Source organism: Andrographis paniculata, unplaced genomic scaffold (genome assembly GCF_009805555.1).
Source record: "Andrographis paniculata isolate CXL003 unplaced genomic scaffold, ASM980555v1 Contig65END, whole genome shotgun sequence".
Lineage (NCBI taxonomy): Eukaryota > Viridiplantae > Streptophyta > Magnoliopsida > Lamiales > Acanthaceae > Andrographis > Andrographis paniculata.
This window is the reverse complement of record NW_026137601.1, coordinates 3,659,741-3,666,452: the sequence shown is the minus strand read 5'-3', so window position 1 is coordinate 3,666,452 and position 6,712 is coordinate 3,659,741.

Sequence of the window (6,712 nt, the reverse complement as noted above, 5' to 3'; positions counted from 1 at the left end):
CTCTCTCTTATGTTCTTTCTTCTTGTCCACAACTTCTTTCTTCTATTTTCTTTTCTTCCCCAAATTCTTCTTTCACACATTTTTTTTTTCAACTTTTCTCTTCTTCTTCTCTAATTCTTTTTCAGGTCATAGCAGTTCTACCCACTTCTTTCTTTTCTTCTTTTTCCTAAATTTTTCTCTTCTTCTTCTCCAATTCTTTTCCAGGCCATAACAGTTCCAACCGTTTTAACCGTTTTTTTTTTTCTTCTTTTTCCCCTAATTTTTTTTTCTTCTTCTTCATCTCTAATTGTTTTTTAAGAATGAAGAATTACAAAAGAATAAGAAGAGAAAGACGATGACGAACAGAAATGGCCGGAACAGGGAAGAAGAAAGGAAGAAAAGAAAGAGAATAAAGAAGAGAAGGGAAAGAAGAAGAGTAGAAAGAAGGGGTTGGACATCAATGTTTTTTTTTTCTTCAATTTTATTTTTCTTTTTCTATCTCTTTTTCCCCAATTTTCTTTCTTCTTTATTTTCGTACATGGTTGCAACCAGCAGCAAGTTCTTTCTTTCTTCTTAAATTGATTTCAAATCTTGATGTCAAATTGAATTTTTAGATTTCTGGATTTGATAAAAACAGAAGAATAAGTATTTCTGGGTTTGGTAAAACAGAAGAAGAAATCGACGGTGAATAATAACTTACGCATTCTCATCTTCATCTCCATGTCCGGTCAATTAATTGTGATAAATTTGGTAAAATTTATGTTGTGTTTAGCGAATTTAAAATAAAAAAAAAATGAATGAGGAAGAAGAAGAAAGAAGAAAAATAAGGAAGAAGAAGAACGAGGAAGAAGTTGTAAAAAGTAGTCAATAAGGGTATTTTAGTAATTTTATACAGAAATATATCACTTTATGGATAAAAATCGCATTTTAGGCGTGTGATATACAACATTTTATAAACCACGAGTAGGTTTTTTGGAGTTTTAGAACTACGGAGGATTTTCAGCAGATTTGGTAAATCACGGGAGAGTTTTTTGTTGTTTTGCCTTGATTTATTGTGAAAAGTTTTGCGCCTAGATTAATATTGATTATTAATTTGTAGCTTGTTTTATATAATAATAATATAATATTGGTAAGTATAATATATATATATATGTGTATGTGTGTGCTTGGCGTAATGTTATGTATTTATGTATGTAAGTATGTATGTCATAATATGTATATAAATATATATACTAATATATTGATGTATATAAGAGAGAGAAAAATGAGATAGAGAGGGGATGAAGTATATGAATGAATTGACTGTTGTTTACTGTAAATTATAGTCTATATTTATAGGCATTTGAGAGTACAAATTGTGGCACCGAAATAGGCCAAGTTGCATCCACAACACTAACTACACAATATATACGTGTACATTAGTTGTACTGTAGCTTGTTATCATTTTAATTGTGCAGCATATATTAATAATACATTTGTGTGAATCCACTATTGATTAGAAAATAAAATTTTAGATAATTGGTAAACATGATTTGTGAGGTGATGATACATTGAATTGATTCTATTTGACTAATTGTCTAATAAGGTATTGTTTGATAGCTTCAATTGTTTTGAAGTAAGCTACAATCGAGCTCGAATATTATAATAAAATTGTTTTATTTTTGTAAAAACAAATGTTTGGTTATGTTATGTAGATCTTTTTCAATTGGGATGCAATTAGTTCTTTATTGCATATTTAGTTTTTGTTTGGTTTGTGAAAGTCTTTTATTTTGGATAAGTGAAGGAATGCAGTTGGTTTGACATAGTTAAGTTATTCTAGATTTAAAACTGGTAATATGACGAAATTTTAGTCAACAAATCAAAATTCAGATTTTAACTAACTTTTATTTTGCGAACGAAGCGATTTCCTTGAAGCGATTTTAGAGCTACCACCGATTGCCTCCCAGTAAAGTTTTCAGGGGATATTTTGATTGCAGAGAAAAAAAATTTGATTTTTGGAAGAACTTGCAAATGAAAAAAAAAAAAAAAAAAAAACAAAACAAAATTGTCCATAACTCCCTCGTGATTTCGAAACTCAGCGTAAATTCTCCCTCTACTTTAAAAATTGCATAACGCCCCCTTATACTTTAAAAAAATGTTGCATGAAACCACTTTATGGTTTCAAAACTTAGCATAAATCCTCATTTTACTTTAAAAAATTGCATGACGCTCACTTATACTTTCAAAAATATTGCATAAAACCCCTCTGCCATGCAAAATATATAGATAGAAAATCATTTTCTTATCACACGAGGAAAGTTTCATGGTGGTGGGGTTTCATGCAACGTTTTTTAAAGTATAAGGGGGTACCATGCAATTTTTAAAATATAGGGAGATTTCACGCTGAATTTCAAAACCATAGGAGAGTTATAAGCAATTTTACCAAAAAAAAAATTGTAGAGTTCCTGTATCTCCTTTTGAAAGCTAATTGAGATATATATTTTTAGAAAAAAAAAAACAATTAGGATTTTATTTTATATTTTAATCTATTGAGGTGTCTCTCCCACTTAATCTACTCCCACCTTCCACACTTATGTGTCCGTTCTTGTCCGCTACGATCTCTTCCGTCACCTTGTTGACTCCGTTTTTTATGAGTCTCACGTCATCTTCTTTAAACTCTCGGAACATCCTCTTCGGGCCCGTCCACGTCTTCACTCCTTGTTGAGATTTTTCTAGGTTGGATATGACGACTCCTACACGACCTTGCCAATGTGTTGAAGTTAGTTGCAACGTATTTATTTTATTTGATAATTGATTTTAATACGTCAATTATCAAAATTAGGTCAAAATGATTTCTTTTTTCCTTCTTTCGTTATTAGGCTGAGCCCACGAGCCCAAGGGCCAAGCCCATCTTTGATATATATATATATATATCAAACATCCAAGCCCAAGCATGCATATCCAAGCCATGCAAGCCTAAGTCCAATTTTTCATTTAATATGGAAGGACCACATAATCTATATAAAGTTGAGTAAAATGTATTAAGTTTCCAATGTGGGATACTTGGTACTTTATCTTCTTTCATCTTTTGAAATACAAACCAAGAAATCCTCACATGAAAGAGGAAAAAACGAAGACTTGATGAAAGAAGAGAGAATTCTGCATAGGATAAATATGTATGTTTTTGAATTTTCCTTTGAACAATATGCAATATTTACCAACTATCCAGTGGACGCTTTGTCTTTGGACTATTTAGTTTCTTAGTAAATGAATTACATGCCAACACATAATCCTTGTTCTTTGTTCGGTTCTCATAGTTTGGTTTGTTTTGGCTATGGAGTCTGTCATGGTTTTGCAAGAGTTTCTAAAGAACTGTGCCTAAACAGTTGTCCTTTGAAGCGGCCCAATTTCTCTCTCACATAGATAATTTTTCTAAGTTTATGAGTGATACAATACTTACTTAAAGATCATTAAAGCAATTATTTGGTATTCTCCTTACTCTGTCACCGTTTGTTGACATGAATGAATAGAGGTTGTTAGCCCCCACAGGGACACACATAAGTCTTATAGTCAGGTTGTTCTATTGAACCTAGTTATTGAGATCTTCAGTCTTTCTAGGTTTGGATTTTCCTTTATAAAACTTATTTTTCAGCAGACTTAATTCTCATTCCTCTTGTCAGTTTATAAACTGTATCAGGGTTTAACCCTTTGGTTAGCAGATTCGCTAGGTTATCCTTTAACGCAACATGGTCTATGACAAGAACCTTAGTCTTGATCATTTGTCTTATGGAATTGTGTCGACGACGAATATGTCGACTCTTACCATTATACATTGTACTTTCTGCTCTACCAATAGTAGATTTACTATTACATTAGAGGGTAATAGAAGATACGTGTTTATCCAAATTTAGAATATCTGGATGAAGTGGTGTATCCATTCCGCCTCTTCTCCAACTTTATCTAACATAATAAACTCAAATTCTATTGTGGATTTAACAATAATTATTTGTTTCGAGGATTTCCAAGAGATTGTTGCACCAAGTGTAAACACATATCCATTAGTTGATCTTGAATTAAGAGTATCAGATATCCAATTTGCGCCTGAGTAGCCTTCTACTACATCTGGATGTCTGCTATAGTGCAGTTCGTAATCTCGAGTGTATAGTAAGTACCTAAGTATGCAAACAATGGCTTTCCAGTGCTTGCGACTAGGATTACTTGTATACGTGCTAAACTTGCTTATTGCATTATGTCAGGACTGGTACAACTCATTAGGTACATCAAATTTTCAATTATTCTAGCGTATTCAATTTGGGATACTTCATCTCCAAGATTCTTGGATAAATGAATGCTTGTGCCCAATGGGGTTTTCGCTATTCCCGTGTCATCTTTACTGAATCTTTCAAGAATTTTGTCTACATAATGAGTTTGACTTAAAATTAGACTATTTTCAGTTCTTTTGATCTTAATTCCTAAGATTACATCAGCAAGACCCATGTCTTTCATGTCAAATTTAGAATTTAACATGTCTTTAGTGGATTTAACGATGTTGTCGTTGCTACCAACAATAAGTATATCGGCTACGTAAAGAAATATAATCATATAACCTAACACAATGGTCTTTACGTATATACATTTATCGCATTAATTGATTTTAAAACCACTCTCCATCATGGTATGATCAAATTTCTCATGCCATTTATTTGCAGATTTTAAGTCCGTACAATGATTTCACAAGTCTACAAATCTTATTTTCTTTTCCTGCAACTGTAAATTCTTTCGGTTGTTTCATGTAGATCTTTTCATCAAGATATCCATTTAAGAAGGTTGTTTTTACATCCATTTAATGTACTTTAAGATTCCGCAGAGCGGCTATCGCTAGAATCATTCTAATTGATGTTATTCTCGTGACAGAAGAATATATATCAAAGTAATATAGGCCTTCTCGTTGTCTGTAACCTTTGATAACAAGTTTGGCCTTGTACTTTTCTATTGTGCCATCCGATTTTAATTTCCTCTTGAAGATCCACTTTTATCCGAGAGGTTTTGAGCCAGGTGAGAGATCCACAAGTTCCCAAGTGTGATTCTGGAGAATAGAATTATTTTCACTTTTTATGGCTTCTTTCCAGAGAGGCGCTTCAGAAGACCTCATCGCCTCAGCATATGTTTGAGGCTCGTTCTTAAGAAGATAAATGAAATAATCATTTTCAAACGAATTTTTAACGCGTGCTTGCTTGCTTCTTTTGAGATCAGATTTCTGACCTGGTTCAGATTCAAATTCATTCATTTCCATTCGATCTTGATCCACTGTTCTATGTTCTCGCTTGGACAAACTAGATTCAACGCCTTTTTTCAGGCAACACGTTTCAAAGAACGATGCATTATTTGATTCCATTATTGTATTCTTTGGGATATCCATAATTTTTTAATCGAATACAAAGAATCAATAGGCAGCACTGTTATGTGTATATCCTATGAAAATGCAATCTATTGTCTTAGAACTGATTCTCACACGTTTGAGAGGTGGCACCGTTACCTTAGCCAGACACCCCTACTCTCAAAGGTGCTTGTAAGATAGTTTTCAACTTTTTCAAAGCTAATATGGGGTCTTCTCCATATTTTTCCGAGGTAATAAGTTAAGCAGATAATTACTGCTTAAAATTGCCTCCCCCCATGTTTTGGGGTAGTTTACAACTTAACATCACATTCATCATTTCTTTTAATGTGCGATTTTTGCGTTTAGCAACGCCGTTTGATCCGTTTGTTAAGTTGATTTTATATTCGTGAATTATTCCATGTGCACAAAATTCACTTATAGGAATTTTATATTCTCCATCTCTATCACTTCGAATTCGTTTAATCCGTTTGTTAAGTTGATTTTCCACTTCATTTTTGTACAAAATTAATTTACTTAATGCCTCGTCTTTGCCTTCAAGTAAATACACATAACAATACTTTGTACAATCATTGATATATGTAATAAAATATTTATTACCACGTGTTTGTACAAATTTAAAATCGCATACGTCACTATGAATTAATTCGAGTGGTTCAGTTTTACAGTCAATCGCTTGGAAAGAGGATCGAGTTAGTTTTGCTTCAACACAAATTTCATATTTATGTTAATTTAATTCAAATTTTGGAATGTGGTTCAAGTTAATTAATTGACGTATAGAATCATAATTAACATGACCCAATCGATTATCATAAAGTAGATGACTCAACAATATAAGCAACAAACTTATTATTATTATTATTTTCAATTACTGTCATAATATAATATTTTAATAAACCATCATGTATAAATCCCTTGCCCACATACACTCCTGATTTACGCAAAAAAATTATCACCATTTATGTTAATATTAGAGTCATGTTTCATCAAAAGCATCCCCGAGACCAAGTTCTTCATCATCGCCGGCATGTAAAGAATATTGGTCAGCGTCACAACTCTTCCAAACGTCATCTTCAGAAGCACTTTTCATCTTCCCTTGACTTCAATAAGAGCAACATTCCTCATGTACATCATTTTTCCATCGACATGTTCGAACGAGGAGAACTGATTCATGTCCATACATATGTGGTGTATTGCTCATATGTCGAGCCACCACTATTTCTTGTTTGAACCTACCAGGTTTGCCTCATAAACAACACATGTGAGGTCGAGTGGCTCTTTCTCTTTAGCTACAACATGTGTCTATTTCGTCTATTTTTTCTTTTCGGCGCCTTGCAGTCTATCGAACGGTATCCGAAC